Source organism: Anomalospiza imberbis, chromosome 3, assembly GCF_031753505.1.
Source record: "Anomalospiza imberbis isolate Cuckoo-Finch-1a 21T00152 chromosome 3, ASM3175350v1, whole genome shotgun sequence".
Lineage (NCBI taxonomy): Eukaryota > Metazoa > Chordata > Aves > Passeriformes > Viduidae > Anomalospiza > Anomalospiza imberbis.
The window spans coordinates 56,899,619-56,917,805 of NC_089683.1; the positions used below are offsets into that span (position 1 = coordinate 56,899,619).

An 18,187-nucleotide genomic window follows, 5' to 3' on the forward strand; every position below is an offset into this window, starting at 1 on the left:
TACATTCCCATATCAAAAGAAGTTAATCATATAGCTACAAAATCTTCCCAGTTATGTCAGGACTTTATTCTTCCCTCTCCTGCCTCCCCAGCGCCCCCCCCCCCCCCCCCCCCCCGACCAGCAGAGACAAAAATTTAAGCCTACAATATACTGAGCAGGAGATAGAAAACATCTTTATCCCTAGGGAGGTACAGAGAACCTGGACCAGAAGGTCCTTGAACATTAGAGGAGGAAAACTAACCTTGGGAGATGCTTTGAAAAAGACAATGTGAAGCTGGTAGGCCCTGGTTTCCAATACCAAAAGAAACAAACAGAGTGAAACTTCACTACAAAAATAAATACTTGGATCTCCATTGTACCTCTGAATGCTACATTAAGCATCAGTTCTTTTCAGTTGAGAGACAGCACTTTTTTTTTTAGATTTCTCAAAGGATTTGGATGCTCTATTGTGGCCAGGCTATGATCTGGCTTCACTTCCCACAAATCAGTATCAAATGCAGAGAAGCAACCTGCTACAGAGGCATTTTGCAGACAAAAATAGTGCAGAGGCTAATCAGGAATCTCGTGGCAGGAAACAGGCCTTCCTACAACAGGAAGTGTAGGAAAGACTACTGGAGACAGCCGTCCAAAAGCAGCTGCCTTGCCAAAAAAGACAAAATGGCTGTATACTGGCAACTCTTGCAGCAGGAAATCACTGAATTAAGTGCTCAATCTACTAAGCAATTTAGTGTGTCATCTGCTTCCTGGCAACAGATATTTGGAATCACTTTTACATTGCATTTCAGCTGTATCCCATAATTGGGTTGAGTACAGTGTCCTCTCCAGTAAGCAAAGAGGTCAAGGTCAGAGGCTTCTCTGACTCCTACCCAAAATAAATATTTTTAACCCTTTTCCTTTCTTCATTTTCATCATTTTATCATTTCTAATTTAGGGGCCTGACATTCCTGTTTCTAGTCTGATTTGGGGCCAGGGCAGACTGAGTCACTGATACAAGTCTGCCAAAGTTAACTGTGGTCTCCATGGGACAGTACAACAGTCTGATAGGAGATAAGTATCAGGTCACAGTGAAACAGGGAAAAGAAGACCAGTGGAATTCTCCCTGTGATTTTTTTGATGGAGTGTCAGGAAACTTTTCAGGAAGTTTCTTCTCAACCTATGTAAAAAGACAGAGAAAGAGGGAGAGTGAGACAGAGAAGAAGACAGAGAGGGAGTGAGGTGAAAGAGGAAAGGAGAGGAAGGGAGGAAAAAAAGGGAAAGAAGACAAGGGCAAGGGAAGAAAGAAAGAAAGAAAGAAAGAAAGAAAGAAAGAAAGAAAGAAAGAAAGAAAGAAAGAAAGAAAGAAAGAAAGAAAGAAAGAAAGAAAGAAAGAAAGAAAGAAAGAAAGAAAGAAAGAAAGAAAGAAAGAAAGAAAGAAAGAAAGAAAGAAAGAAAGAAAGAAAGAAAGAAAGAAAGAAAGAAAGAAAGAAAAGAAAAGAAAGAGAAAGAAAGAAATATTTTTTTAAACTTGGTGCCCATGTATTGATGCAGACAGTTGATAAATTTAGTTGTTTATTCAACCCTTACCCAATATATGTTTGCACATCTCACTGAAGACAAAAAACACAGTTTCTGCTCCTTCATTGGTTCCTTAACACAAGATGACTGAGGTTGGAAAGGACCTCTGGAGGTCATCTGGTCCAAACCCTCTGCTCAAGCAGGGTCTTCTAGAGTCAGTTACACCACGTCCAAATGGCTTTTTAATGTCTTCAAGGATGGAGTCTTTACAATCTCTCTGGCCAATACACACCAGTGCTCAGTCATCTTCAGAATAGAAAAATGTTTCCTGATGTTCAGAGGACATCTCCATTATTTCAGTTTCTGCCCATTGCTTCTTGTTCTGTCATTGGTCTTCACTGAAAAGAGCCTGGCTCCATCCTCTTTACATCCTCCTTCAGGTATTAAAATATATATTGAGTTATATTATATTAAGGACCTATTGAACTGGCTCTTCTGTAGGATGAACAGTTCCAACTCTCTTAGCTTTTCCTCACAGGAGAGAGATGCTCTCACTCCTCAGTTATCTTTGCAGCCCTTCACTGGACTCTCTCAGGTGTATCAATGACTTTTCTGTACTGGGGACCCCAGAACTGGATCCAGCACTCCAAGTAGGGATGGTCTATTGTGGTAGAGCATAAGAGTTCTTATGCTCTACCAGTGATGAGTAGAGTGGCAGGATCACCTTCCTCACCATGCTGGCAACACTCCTAACACAGCTCAGGATACCACTGGCTTTCTTTGCAGCAAGAAATGTCTAACACAGTCCGTGTGGTTTTGTCTTTGGCTTTTGAAAATAGACAATAGACTGTGGATAAAAACTTTGGCACATAAGAAAAAGAAGCCAGACAACAGATAATCACAATGACAGAGTACAATTTTCTGCTATTGCATAGCAAAACGTGCATGTCATCTTTAAAAAGAAATCATGTCATTGTGGCCAAAGGAGAGCGAATGCTACAGCCAATTAGTTGTGATTTTTTTAAGCACAGTTATGTAAAGTAACTGAGTTTGCATAAAGTGACTGATGTCAGTTAGAATTGCTGCAGTCAGTGATGTCCATCTACTACTCTAGTCACTACAGAAAATCTCCCACTGCAGGAGATTTGGAAGTTGTGAAGTGCCACGTCCTAGAGACTTTTAGATGTCTTTCATATATGTTGAGTCAGGAGGCACAAAGTCTATGGCAAAATGAGACTAGCAGCAATAATAATCACCTCGATTCAGCTTCACCTGTTGTGAGAAAAAAAACAATCTGGTTTTTTATTCCATCCTAATAGTTTCAACATACATTATAAGAGCAGGTTTTTATGTCTGAGGAGACTGGCTAACAACATTATATTTACAGCAAGCAATGGAAAATAGTTTTTTGAGGAAATCTTACTCTTTCAAAAGGACATGTGCCAAGTACATGAGCCAGGAGGACCATGAACACTTCACACTTTGCTAAAAAGAAATGACAAGCAAATTTTGAATTATAACTTTGTTAATGCAGAGACTAAAGTTTTAACCAAAACTTAAGAACAGTGTTACAGTTTCTAAATTAGGTGCTTGCTTCTTTCATTTTGTTTTCTTGGTTCTTTTCTGTTGCAGTCTTTGGTTTATTATTTGTCATGTTTTTAAAAGCTGCCTGTGACAGAAACAACCTCCTATGGCTATGAGCATTAAACAGTTGGCCAAGGTTCAGTGTCAGAATAAGAAACTGCACCTAAGTTAATGCTTTTGCAGTTAAGAGTTTTTTGACAATTAAAAATTACTGGACAATTCTGCAGAAAGAGCTCATGTGTGATAGGACTTCATGAATCTTTATGTGTGCAGGTTGCTGCTCTATTTTACTCCATACAGCTGGGCTCTACTAGGTAAAATATGGGAGAGGATTAGGATGAAAGCTGAAGGATTTAAGGATGGAGGAAACACTTCTGAAGTCTAGGCCTTATGTCAGAATAAAATTTATTCATTTGTTGCCATTTCCATTGTTTCTGTTCTCTCATATTCTTCTGCTTTGCCTCAGAAATAAGAGGATGTGCAGTTTAGTGAGATGGTTTTCCTGTGTAGATGTGAAGGGATGATGTGACTTTTCTTTCACCCTGCACTGAAAATAAAAGAGTCTCTCTGTGGTCTCCTCAAGACCCCATCCCTGGGCTTGGAGACATTTGAGTCCCCAGTGCTTCTTCCAGAAACTTGCTACGTGTCTAGAAGTTAAATTCTCCAAATATATATAAATCAAAGCAAGACTAAGACTACCTGTGTCTAAACAATCCTCTGGCTCCCTGAGGAGTAATAGGGCAAAAATCGAACAGGCAAGAGTTTTTAAAGTGAACCCACATGAATCTTGTCCTTGTCCTAAACTCCCTGCCAGTAGCTGAGATCCCTGATCCATCTGAACAGCACTTAAATTTAGGGGTTTTGCTCAGCCTGAATATACCTAAGACAGCATATGTTCAGTGAACTCTCTAAACAGACACAGAAGGGCAGCTCTGCCTGAAGAAATTCCACTTTGCATAGACCAGTTGAATAATTATTAGACCAGAAAGAGAGAAAAAACAAACCTACAACCTAGGAGCTGGGACAGCTTCTGGCAGTGCATGCAAGGTAAAATGTGAGTTCACATTAGACAGAGGAAAAAAATGGAGCCCAGTCCCTGCTGCTCCATATGCACCCAGACATGCTCTGACCCGTGATACAAATGTACTAATGCTGTCACCTCTGCCTAGCTCCTCTCCTACACGTATAAGCAAGGCCCTGACACCAGAAAACATCCAGTCAGAATTGAAGACTCCTCTATGGCCCAAAATAAAACTTGTTTCTCTTTCCCTAGGCAGGGAGACTTGGCCAGCTCTGCACCAGGAATCTCACTCGAGATGCCGAACACATCCTCTTGAACATCTTCTCTCGGCAGTTAATTGTAAAAACAGGTTATGCTGCAAGTAACATGAAATTTCACAATCCAGATTGGTTCTTATTTCCTGCGAGATGCCCTGTTGATACTAGCTCAGTTTTGGCCTCTCCTGGCATGAGGGAGATTTTCAGTGGAGCAAAGGAGTGAAGGAAAAGGAGGGAAACTAAAAGAAGAAGGCAAAAAAAAGAAAAAAGGAAACTTGGACTGAGAAGGGAAAGAGAAAGGCCTTTGGAAGAGGGTAATGTAGATAAGGTGTGTAAAGTCTGGTGTTCCACTGTGTTGCTCCAGTTCTGCCAAGACACAGGTAGGAGATGAGAAGACATAAAAATATGGCAATTGTTCCTGGGAGGACTGATTTCTATCTGGCACCACACATCTCTAATGCTTCATCAGTGTTAATGACTATGCAAAGCTTTCAGAGCATGCAAAGCACAGTTGCCCAAGGTCCTACTCCATTCAAATCATTATCAGTTCCCTTTCTGGCCCTTTCCTTCCTGCTAGACACAGAATAATACCAAAATCCCGGTATCTAATGTCCCTGAACCACAAAAAATTTTGATGATCAACCTCTTACTTCTATGTGCTATGATCCTTGAATTACACACACATGGACGGAGTCCAGATGTTGGCCCAAATCAGGATTTCGCAAGTTGGAAACACTTGAAATTCAGAAGAAAGTTGCAAATTACAAAAACAACTCAAGTCTCCCAGCATATTGTGGGACAGACATCCATTAGCACAATTTCACATGGAAACTGGGTGGGTGGGTAAAGCGATTGAGTTCAAATGCAAGGGTGGATGATGAGAGGTGAATAGGGAGCTGAGGGTGGAATGTTAGCAGCACCACCCTTGATTTCCTTTTAACCTACTATAGCCAGGCACGTATCCACCAAGCAGTGCAGCATGTAACCACCAACTCCTCCATCTGAGAAAAACAGAAGAGAAAATTTGAATTAATTTTCAGAACATTCTATTTGCGCTTTCTCTTTTCTCGTATTTTTAACTTTTTAAGACTACTTAAAACAATAAATGAAATGACAAAGAGGGAATTTAAATAAGTTCTAAGTATGATGCAAATGCCACAGCTTACACGTGCATTGCAATGGCATTGTTCCTTTCAGTAGCAGAGCAACAGAAATTATTTTAATGGCAGTGGTCAGTCCTCCAAACATGGGCTTATTCAATTAGGCAACTTAGAAACATGGCAGAGCCATTCTAAGATGCTCAGCAAGATGTGAGCTCCTCAGAAAATAACTTGGTCAATACTGAGTTGGGTCAAGAAGTCCCAAAAGTCTGCACCACCCTGAAAAGTTCCATCACTTCATAGTCACCTACCAATTTGTGTCTTTGATAAACTTTGGTTAGTAGGGAATTCTGCTGCTTGTGGCAGTGGTCTCCCACTTCCCAGCCTAAGGTCTGATCTCTAGAATGTCATAAGGAATACAGCACTTGAGCACAAACAAGCAGCAGGCTTAAACTACATTGGCTGCATTGCAGAGCAAGGAACTGAGAATGGGAGAGGGCAAAAAACTCCCCTTCAGATAAGACAGTGGTAAAGAAAGAACATTAATATAACATTATTTTTTGGGTATAAACACCTCCTGTAGAAATCTAACAGTGTCTTACTTCTTCCTAGCCTGACCCTGAAACCATGAGAGAAAGAATTGACAGGCTGAGGACATTTGTAGGATGGACAAGCACATTGCTCTAGAGGTTCTGACATTTTCTCTCTGAACCTTAGTAAAGAAACTCAGTTGTGGAAGTTGCACTGTGCAGAAAGCACAGCATGCCCTGCTGTGAAAGAAATGAGTCTGACAGTCAAGTTGGAAATTACAATGCCATCCTGAATGAAACTGATGTTGTTATGCAATATCTATTAGGGCAGGTGGCTTGAGGGCATAAAAAGGTTTACCTCTCCTCAACTGTTAGAGACAAACTTCAGATCTTTGTGTATTCATGTCTGCACACAATACCAGAAACTATTAAACACAGGATTTTATGTTGTGTATATAAAAAAATAATACTTGTTAGTTTTTTTAGAAAGGCCAGAAAGGCCATTGTGAAAGCAGTTTGAGTGTTACAAATGAAACGGCAAGTTAAAATCTGCCCATAGCAGGACCTCTAGACAAATTCCTCAAAGGTCACAAAACCCTTATCTGGCAAAAAAGTGCCAGCAGGCATCTTATTCCAAGTAACTGTTTGTTTTTTAAATGCAATTCTTCTTTTCTAGCACAAATAATTCCACTAAGAAACAAATAACTATTTCCACAAATGTTTAAAGTATACATACTTTTTCAGCATTATGTCACCACGTTCAGCAGAAAAACTTTTTGTAATAAAATTATTTCTACCTATTATTGTTCAAAACCTTCTTAACTAACACAAATGGCACTAAAACCACTGAACTGAACCAGCTAGTCCAGTAAAAGCTGCAGGTGAAGCTCCCTAACTACCTAAGTAGTAGGTAGAAAGACAATATTCATCTGCATCTTGAAGTGGTTGTGTACAGATTGTTTCCCATCCACATTTCCTCTGGCAGAATAATGTATGGGGCATGACACTCTCATTTGCCTTCTGATTAATATCCCCAAACCCTCAGAACACAATTAAAAGCTCAACAAAATATTGCTATTTCATCCTTACCCTTTGGCTTCCAAAGTATTATTACGGATCTAATAAAACACTATTTCATACCCAAACACAAAAGTACTGCTGACTGGATCTCTTAGACAATTGACTGAAAAGTCCGGCATTTTCCCAACTTTTTTTACCTGCTTCATTTCTACAAAAGTACACAATGATTTATTTGATTTATGTGAATTTTCTCCTCCCTTTTTAAAAAGCCCAGTTAAGCATGATCAGTAATATTAAATATGTGAGGAGGAAAAAAAAAAAAAGGTACATCACTTAAATAAAAAGTAGTGAGTTTACGTAGTCCATTCTGCATGGAGTCTTTATGTCACAACTAAATCTTTAAGTCCCATTATGCTTTGTAGCTATTTATAGCCACGTACGTCCATCATTTGCATCCTATAGTTTGGGGTTTCTTTTCCAGATATAAACAGAGCTTCCTCCCTCCCTTTGTTTATGTGTCTGCCTGTCAGCATAGCGCCAGCGACTGTCTCTGCACTTTGCTGCTGCTGCTCCCTCATCCTGTTTATAGGTCAGCGACGGCTTCCATCGCCTCCCTGCTGCTGAGCAGAACTTCCCCTAGCACTTCAGGATGTTTTAGTCACTTTAACCTGTGCCGCCAGTCTGGAGCCAAATGTCTCCTCTTTGAGCTAGCAATGCAGGCAGCATTTGCCTCAATCAAACTCAGCTTTTGTTTCCTGGGAGGCCCAAACGTTTTCAACTGTTCCTTGAATGGAAATGCCGCTGGGTCCTATTTATTGTCCCACCCCTTGCAAAGACCATAGACAGACACACAGCTGAAGGGTGAAAAATTTCTTCTACCCTTTCAGTTCCAAGCACATGAAGCCTCACAGTGGACAGCATCCTTGCCTTGCCTCCACTGAACGTGGAGGAAAAATATTGTACTTCTTAATTAGATATCAGTTTTTAGTTTTCTAATCTAGCAATGTCAAAGGTCCTTAATACAACAATTCTTTAGGCATTTACTTCAACAGGAGACACAGCAAGAAAAACAAGACAGCAACATCATGTGATGAGCACACACAAGACACTGGAGGAAGAAACAAATCAGCTGTTGAGCACAGAGCCAGTTGCTGAAATAGAGCCAGAAAGAAAAGTGTCTATATCCCCACAGCACTGTGAGATGAATTTCCCTCCAAGAAAGCCAGAAGAAGATGAATAAATCCAGGACCTGTGATGAACATTAGGACTTTGTGCTTTATGAAATCCACAGGAATAGGAGTGTAGCACTTGTACAGATCACCTTTTCCAGTTACAAACACATATTAACGGAGAATTATTAGTACATTCAGAATATTTTGGTAGGAGGTTGTTGAAAGAGAATAATGTCTGTCTTCACAGCCCACAACCTCCTCCATATTACTGCATTATAATTCAGGGTCCATCTGCATCTGTCAGGCAGGAGTATGCAGACATCTCCTTTGACAGCAAGATCACACAATCAGTTTACAACACACCCTGCTAACAATTGTTGTGGGGGCTGTGATGTGCTTCACAATCGTTCATGTGCTACCTTGCTGAATTTTGCTATTTATAAAGACACCCAAAGAACATACACTGTTTAAACTCCTCTTTAGGCTGGAATTTGGGGTGCAACAAATCAAAATAAAAATGAATGAGGGTGACCTGATATCTGCCAGAAAATCCTGCACACTTTACAATCTCTGCAGAATTCCCAAAAAAACTAAATGGCAATTACACGCCGAATTTTCACAAGTTTAACATTGATAGTGAGGTTCTTAGCTATCACTTGTGCCTTTTAAAAATTTTCTTCCCTGTCTTTACACTAATGTCAAAAAACATGTTGCAGAAGAAATTCAACATCTCAAGTTAAAATTATATTTTTATGGACAGTTGAGCAAAATTAATATATCATCAAAGCATTGTTGGAATGTAGATTAAGTTAAGCACATGGTACAAATGCATATTCTTAGACAAAAAGGCTTATCTAATCATTTTGTTTCTTTATATTCCACTGTAAACTTTTAAAAACCTTTTACTATAATAAAAAGTTGATGATTCAGACATCTAGTCGGCTTCCTCTGCACTCAACAGCCACTGATCTGTGTTGTGTGACAAGATCACAACTTCACATGACCCAGTGTGACTAAGCTTTGCAAATGCTGTTACAAATCCCATGATATACTTTCTCTGTGATAACACCAGCTCCTGGCATCCTATGAACAAGTATGAATCTGTTTGGGTTTCCTGCTTCATAAGAAAGCATATCTTCATCCCACATTTTGGGAAGATGAAGTTGAAAGTTCTGAAATTATTTAAAACCACATAAGATCCTAATATTTAAAACTTTTTTTTTTTTTACCCCTAGGAATGCTTAGATTTCACTTCCTGTTGTACTCCATACCTTTTTGACAGTGCAAGAGATTATAGCTATGTTTATAATTTCCTCACTTTGTGACACCGAAAAAATGTCACTGTACGAAAAAACTGCCTCACTTCAGTAGTGCTGAAGGAGAGAGGTCCATTTTGATTTGGTTTAATATCTTAGAAGACCAATGGAAGAGCTAATTACGATACTTTTCATTAGCATAATCACAACACCGTCTTTCTGCAGTAGATTCTTTTGTTTTGTTCTTTCATATTGTTTTTCTCTTCATTTATGTAGATCTGTATTCATTTCACAAGCAGCTTCTCTCGGAATCTATTATTCAACTGCTCATTGTCCTATTCTCCACTTTCTTTTCAAAGGTTCCAAATACATGTAAAAAGATTTGGTGGTCCAAAGAGATGCATGTACTTGAAATGTTCCAAGAAGCTCATCTGTGCGTTACATTCTTAGTTTCCTAAACAATAAGAACAACAAACCAGAAAGGATCAGTGTACCTGGGCACGCCCCTGTTATTATCAAACACCAGCTGAGTAATGCTAAACTTGCCTAATGTCTCTGACGAAAAAACATAATGACAAGCTACGGAAAGGCAGAACGACACTTAACTCATTTTCCATTACTTCTCTGCCAGCTTCTGATGGTGTGCAGTGATACAGCTCACCAGTGCGCAGAATGACTCTTCTGTTTGTAGCCGCTCTCAGTGCCAAGGCCCACAGATGTTCAGATTTTTCCCCATGTGGATGGAATATGAGATACAATCTTATCTTCACATCTAGTCCTGAGAGAAACCAGAGGCAAAGTCTACAAAGTAAAAAAGGACCCTCTTTTTTGAAGAACTGCTAATAAGGGGTTAATGGGGGGAAAGACAAGGGGGGAGTCAGACTCAGGCCTAGAGCTCCCTCAGAAATGATGGCCCAGGAATAAAATAATTTCTCACTGATCTTTTCATACCATTTCTGCGCCTAAAAGGATGCTTGTCTTTCTCTTTGGGAGACTCTTGGTGATTTGGGAGAAAAATATCTAAGAAACTAATAAATTTCAAAGTATGTCTAGTTAGCTCAGGGTATGCAAGTACAAGGAGCATTTCAGTGAGAGAGGGCAAAACTGGAGTCCAATGAGTGCTACATACCCAGGAGTTAAAATTTATTGAAATAAGAGTAGCTAAAGACAGCGAGCTAGATCTACACAAAAGGAAAGCATGGGAAAGAAGGAATCATTGGTCAAATGTGAGGGAGAGGAGAGGAGAGGAGAGGAGAGGAGAGGAGAGGAGAGGAGAGGAGAGGAGAGGAGAGGAGAGGAGAGGAGAGGAGAGGAGAGGAGAGGAGAGGAGAGGAGAGGAGAGGAGAGGAGAGGAGAGGAGAGGAGAGGAGAGGAGAGGAGAGGAGAGGAGAGGAGAGGAGGAGAGGAGAGGAGAGGAGAGGAGAGGAGAGGAGAGGAGAGGAGAGGAGAGGAGAGGAGAGGAGAGGAGAGGAGAGGAGAAGAGAGGAGAAGAGAAGAGAAGAGAAGAGAAGAGAAGAGAAGAGAAGAGAAGAGAAGAGAAGAGAAGAGAAGAGAAGAGAAGAGAAGAGAAGAGAAGAGAAGAGAAGAGAAGAGAAGAGAGAGAGAAGAGAAGAGAAGAGAAGAGAAGAGAAGAGAAGAGAAGAGAAGAGAGAAAAGTTTGGTGGTTTTATTCAACCCCTAAGTACATCTTCCATTTGTGCGATCTGGCTCATGGGTATGTCCTGCACTCCAGGCATATTCCGTGTGTGCCCCAGGAGGCCAGGAGGCAGAGTGAGAGGTGGCTTATCACCTGCTTCTCCAACCCACATAAGTTAAGACCGAGTCAAGATTCGTCAAGATGCAAAGCTGGCTCTAACTCACTTTTAATTTTTTTTGCTTTCATCATGAGTGTAGGGAAGAGTTACCTATCAGTATATACACAGATATACATACACATGCATATATGTGTGTATGTATGTGTATATCTGCACACATCTATATACACGTGCATGCACATATGCTTGTGCACTTATATCTACATATTACATTGCATTTTTATATGCCTATCAAAACAATTTCAGACAATTCAAACCAGTGCAAGGGAGCCAATTTGAACAGCTGAAAACCTATCAATAAACGTAGATTGATTGGCAGGATTTCATACATGGATAAGACATCTTGGGTTAGAGCTACTCCCAGCTTTTTACAATGGTATTTTTTACAATTTTTACAATGGTCTCAATGGACTTTTTCTTTCCCTAAATGCAAATAACTTTATTTACCGTTACAGAAAGATATTTACCTTTGCAGAAATACAGATTAATGAGTTTGCTCATTTGTTATCAGCTCTGCCTTGTGTCATGGGACAGGACCATTGGCCGCTTTACTCGGCCAAAACCAACAGCTGAAATAGCGTGTTGCTTTAGGAGCAGCTTTTCCCAGCTGCAGACAGCAGTGTAAGAGCGCCTTCTATGCTCAGGCAAAAGAAATGCAAGGCAGAAAAGCCATGGAAAACTTGAGTCTACAGAAGTAAAACCCATGTCTCTTGGGTGCAAGTTGTTCTATTCTTAAATCCGAAGAAAGAAGGGTGGAAGAGCTCTGTTAAAGGAAATGGGTCAGACTCGTCCTCAAGGTAGAAGGATATAGCTGTCATCTTTGGAGTATGATTATAGATACTTTGTACTGCAGCGTTGGTTCAGTTCTCTGGGGAGTCTCTTCCATTGCCAACTAAATTTTAAAATAAATTTTTAAAATATTTATCATTTTCTCTGTGGCTTTTAAGAACCTGTATAGACATTATTGTGGTGGCTTCACAGGGCAAAATGCCAAAGAGATATGTGAAGAAGCTCTCATTACAGAGCACTATTTTTTTCTCCTGGATCACTTCAGTGATTCAGTTTCCCAGGCAGCTTCACAAACAGCTGTACTTGCACAACTAAAGCAGCAGCAAGCCACGGTGGAAAGACACAAAAGCTAAACACACCAGCAGAGAGAACAACAGGACAGGAGCTACCTAAACCAACACAATGCCATTGCATATAAAACTAAGCAGAATTTGGACATCCAATAGCCACCTTCCAGGTGACAATTAAGATGGAAAACCATGTTTTTCTTGGTGGACAGACCACCTAGTAAAGTTGTGGCTTGGAAAAGCCTAAGGAATACGTTCAGTTTAAGCTGCACAAATATGCCATGTCAACGGGACAACCTGCATCCTTAAAGCAGAGTGTCTTGGCAGCTGAACTTACTGTAACCCATATACAAAGGGTACAGAGTTAATTCCATTGAAATAAACTGCACAGTAGTCTTGAATTTCCATGCAACAGTTCTGCCTTGACTTCAGACTCCCTATAATCCTTCATTTTACTTTTTCTGTACACCTTGATTTTGGTAAAAAGGCTCTTTGGTATAAAGGCTCTTAATCCATACATGATCTTCATATGAACAGAAATAATTATAGCCAGAGTGAGTTACTTTTCTACTTCTCTCTGTCCTTCCATCATTCTAGTACATACAGTACATCCAGTTCTTACCCATTAGTAAATTCTTTTGAGATACCACTTTCACGGAGTGGAAGGCAGCATCACAGCACAGTAGCAATACCACTTTGCAATCCTCATTGCTGTATACTTTTAGCCAAGAAAAGAGTACAGAGCCCACACTACTGTCCTTACATACCCTGGAGGAGATTTACTAGCCAAACTATCCTGGAAAACTCCCTTAGTAGAAATGAGTCATATACCAGCAAAGTATTTCCCTTCCCTAGAGCTTACACAAAAGCTTTCCACATCAGTTCCAGGTCCTAGCCAGGCAGTCTCTTTGTTCCCTTGACTGCCTCGTGGCACAGATGTGGTCTACTTTTGCCAGAATATTATTCTTGTTTGGGAGCAGAATAGGTGAGATGATAGACCAGCAAAAGCCATATTATAAGCATCACTGAATATCATCTGAATTGCCTTCTCACTGATTGCAAAATAAAAGATTTCGTATGGCCCCTAAAGGATATTTTCCTGGCAGTTAGTAAAGTAATTGCAGACACATGCACACACATGGATGGATAGGATATAAAACTCAGATTTAAGGCAAGGCATAGATTTTTTAACTTAATATATCTCTTTCAAAATGCATCTGTCTCAAAGAAGAAGAAAGATGTGACTGGCTGAACAGTATAAAATCTAAATCATATAATGCTTCATGTATTTTGACCAGTCCAGTCTTCATCTATGACACTGGCTTTTCTATAGACATTTTCATCTTATTGAAAATTAATAAGAGAGACTTTTTAAAAAAAGCCACTTTCATTGTAGGCTGCAGGCAAGGGATGGTATGTGATCTGTTGTCAACCGCAATGAAACAAGAGGCAGGAAAACAGTTCTTATTCAGTCTTGGGCTTTTATTCCCCCCTTACATTTATGTGTTTCAAGCTTACCACCCTTTAGACAGCAGTGCAGTGATTCATCCAGGGGTGTGCTGGAGGTGTTGGAGACAAATTGCTTCATGTTTTAAAAGAGTGATGAGAGGTGGCTGTTATGTAAAATTCACAATACTCAGCATCCTACCTCTGTTACTTCTTTGATTATCACAAAGCAATCCAGTGTGATTTTAAATACAGCATATTAATCATATAAATCTGAAACAAATTAAATAATTTCCTTTTTCTTTTCTGTCACTCACCTCTTGACTTCATATGTGGGCAAATAGCGCTGCTTCTCTCTTCCTCTTCGTCAATCTTGTTGATTGATGCTGAAAATTTTTTGGAGCCATTTCTGGACTATATTTCATGTGTGGGTCCCATCAGCTGAAAGATGTCCTAAGCTTCCCTGCAAATTTTCTGCATCACTGTAAAATAATAATAATTAAATGTGCTTGAAGAAATTTGGTCTGACAAAGACAAAGGTGGTAACCACTGATTTAGTAAGCAGTTAGCTGGCTTAAAATTACTCTCTCAGATCTCTCATAGAGTTAGTTAAGTATAAAACTTGAGGAGCTTTGTTATTATTGGAGTATATTACCAGAAATAATTCAAATTTAAAAGCTCTTGTGGAAGACAGGTAGAATTGAGAAGCTGCCACATGATCAAAACAAACAAAAAACCCCAAACAGCACAGCATTTTCTCAACATTTTTCTGAGATAAGCATAAGGATGGATAGTTTAAATAATTGCTTCCATCAGAAAGACCTCATTGTTTAATTTTAAGTGATGAGGGAGTTACCCTAAATGCTATGTGCTACAAAGTTTCAGTTACCTAATTACACAGCTAGTGTATTCAGGAAAGCATAGGTAAATTTTTTAGCTTGGAAAACTGTTCAATAAATCTTAGGAAACTATATAAAAAGAGTAGAGCCAAAAGTTAATATTTGAAAGACTAATGAAGTTTTTGATACTGAGGAGCTTTACTTTGGCCTATGAATACTTATATTAAAAACCCATCTCAGATTGCGAGAAAATAACCTACTTTTCACAGCATTCACTTGAAACTTTGAAGATCCATAGTGAATCCATTATTCTGCCACTAGGCACCATTTTACCCACTTACTGAGAAAATTTATGCAGGGTAAATCAAGGAAGTTGCAGTTTTCAGAGACAGAGTTATCTATTTCTAACTATTTCAAGTTGTCTCTAGAGACATGAGTCTGCTCAGTTCTGCCTTCTGTGGCTCACTTTTGAAGGGTTAGTTCTTTTTTTGTGCATAACAGATTAGAAAGCCACATCTCCTGGCACCGAGACAAAAACCTTTCCAACTCTCTCCAGAAGCCCTGCAACAATGAGACAATAGATTCAAAATTCATTGAGGCAGAAATGACAAAGGAATTGGTATTCTTCCAGGTTCATCTGGGAAGAAGGAAATCATTGTACCTATGAAAGCTTTTTACATTTTCTATTGGAAAGTTATTGGATAAACAAGCAGAAATCTAACCACTCACTGATTTAAACCTCCCCACTACTTTGAAGTCTCCGCCCGCCATAGAATCATAAGTAAATTAAAAGAATTAAAAAGAGGAATTATTCAATAAGCACAGCAACACTAAAGAGACCAGTGCCTGAGTCTCTGTGCACAAAATGGCCTATTGCATATGGGCCATGCCCTTAAACACACCCAGGTGCCTAAAATTGCCAGAAGACAGTGCATGTTGTGTGTTTAATATTTTAGGGATCTGTGGTCTCCCAATAGCAACACTCCATCAACACAATGCTGGTAGGTAGCACCCAACTGAAAGACTGTGGCATGCTCAGTTGTAAACAATCTCAAACATAAATATGGATTCTGCTCTCCTCTTACTGCTTGGCAAGATCATACAGACTATTTTTCACAACCTCCAACTAATACTCCTGCAAACACCAACATTTAAAAAAAACCCATTAAAAATCAGACTTGGATTGCACTGGCACAATTATGGCAAAATTTGTTTTAGGCCCTGTGTGTATTCCACAGCAGCATATGCAAGCACAGTCACAGTGGCGTTAATAACCAAATTCACTTAGACAAAAGCTCTCTTTGTGTCTGGTGTGCTGTGGAGTGCTTGCAGACATACCTTGCATTCCTGCCCTACCTAAGCCCCTGACTTAGATGTACTTTCTGTGCATGGGAAACACATGTGGCTTCACTGAGTGGGAACCTATCTCTTCATTCCCTTTTGTCAGTCCTTGAGAATGATAAGAAAAGTATATCACAAGGTTTGTGTACAAGCGATGTTATTTTGCAAATTTTATGCAAAAGCTGCCAAGGACAGTAAGGATAAACCAGGACCTGACATTTCTAGTATAGAAAACCAAATGGAAAAGAGAAAATTTTCTCTTTTCATAGAAGCTGTAGTTCTGCCATGCCACATCATAGTGAAGTGCCCACATATGGTGCATAAAGCTACACCATAGAAGATGCAACAGACACACATATGTACATTTATTTTACTGTTTTGACAATTACCTTCAAAAAAACCCTTATGAATTCCACTGTATTAGCATGGAAGCATGTCAGAAACCCTTTAACTTTACCTAGATAAGTAATTGCATTGATGGGGTTCTTGTTTATTTGCATTTCTTTGAATCAGTAGCATGGAATGTATCAGAATATCAGACCACAAAACGTTCCTGACATTTTTGAAAAAGCATGTTTTTATACCACTGCTGTCAATCTTTCAGGTGACCATTTCATATCTGTTCACACAAACACCTCCCCAAATAATGTAGGGAAACCCCATCCTAGTGCTTACAAGCTTTATGTATGTCCATTACAACACTGGAGGTAAGTTCCATGTACATGTGGAAATGACCTACAGAACCCCGCTGCCATGCTGAAAACTTATTTTATCCTGTACATTTTGATTGATTCTTCTTATTTTTTTCTTCTTTGACTGTAGCACATTTATCTTTATTTGCAGGTATATGTGTGTATGTACTGCATACATACAGACATGCATAAAAGCAAGCCATGCAAGTCTTGAATAGATTAAATGTTATGGCAATGCACATAAATGGAATCAGATGCAGAAATTTTCAGCCTCAGGTCGATGTTTAACATCATTAATGTGATTCTTCAGCTGTCCTTATAAGTATATGCACCAAGAAACCCTTCTAAATCCTGCAATCTTTGTTGAATTTTCCCCAAAAAAATGTAGGAAAGTATGTTACCTTTACCATGCAAAACCCCAGAACCGAGTTCAGGACTGATGTGTTCAAGAAGAGGCATTGTTTAATAGACCTCAGTGCCTGCTTGTTTCAGCTATCTGCAGAAATATAATTTCTTTTCAGTTTCTTTCCTTTCTTCTTACATTATAATTGTGATTAATTGCCTCCAATTCCATAAATCACTGCCGTTTTCAATATATTCATAGAAAGTAATTCACCAAATAGTAAGTTCCAATAATATTTTTCTGTCACAGTTGACACAGTCTGTCTTAGAACTGATCCTGCTGACTGCTTTCCTAGTTGAGGCCAGAAATTATAAGATATAGTACTAGTTGGTTGCTGGTTTACAAAGTATTTTTTACTCTTGTGAATACAAATATACAGAATAAACAATAGCAGCTTCCTAAAACTTAAAAAATCCTCATGAACTTTGAATTCTTTAAAAAAATATGTGTAGAGAGAGATGGCTGTACCAGTCCCTTAGTGTAATCAATGTAAAAGAAGATGGCAAAAATTCACACTTGGAACCAGGAGCAGCATAGGTCCCCAGGACTCCATTTCCAACCACTATTCAAATTAGTATCTCAGATTTTTTTTTGTGTGCATATATATACACATATATATGCACATATACATTTTTTTCCACTTCATCTTTGAGTAATGAAGTCTTTTTCTTTCTGACTATTTGGTACACTACTACTTCACAGGGTTATCATGTTGTACAGCTGTACCAAGAACACAGAAAGTAGTAGTGTCTTAAACAAGGGACATGTTTTCACTGGCATAGACTTAGCAAAGCCTTACCTCTGATACAAAATCAAGAATCAAGAATGTCAATGACTGCATGAATTTTCAATTTCCTAGTTCAGAATATGACATACACAGTTCCCTGGGAGTGCAATATGCTGCCCCTCCCTGAACTACAAAAGACGGCTAGAGAGGAGGCTGAAGGCATTCCTTTTTCTTCTTGCCCCTCTAAATGCCCTCTCCTTGCAGCCAGGCACCTCCAAAGACCTTCTTACAAACCAATGCTAGTCTGCAAGACTGTACAAAGTGTTTTAACACAGGAAGAGACCTCAAAAGGGAAAACAAATCCACAACACCTTTAAGATCTATAAATTGTGAAACTGAGGTGAAAAAATACCAT

At 39.3% G+C, this 18,187-nt stretch overlaps 1 long non-coding RNA gene across 4 annotated transcripts; it reads right to left on the reverse strand.

The window, feature by feature from the left end:
• Positions 1 to 2,229: 2,229 nt before the first annotated feature.
• Positions 2,230 to 17,615, reverse strand: LOC137470818 (uncharacterized). 4 transcript variants are annotated; one of them, XR_010997260.1, is made up of 6 exons: positions 17,259 to 17,614; positions 17,044 to 17,138; positions 14,088 to 15,170; positions 5,007 to 5,357; positions 3,291 to 3,625; positions 2,230 to 2,320 (listed from the first exon to the last, which is right to left on the reverse strand). It is a non-coding gene; the product is annotated as an uncharacterized lncRNA (long non-coding RNA). The 4 variants fall into 4 exon arrangements; XR_010997261.1 differs by lacking the exon at positions 2,230 to 2,320 and having other exon boundaries at positions 2,733 to 3,388; positions 17,259 to 17,615; XR_010997258.1 differs by lacking the exon at positions 2,230 to 2,320 and having other exon boundaries at positions 3,445 to 3,625; positions 5,000 to 5,357; positions 17,259 to 17,615.
• Between the last annotated feature and the right edge of the window lie 572 nt (positions 17,616 to 18,187).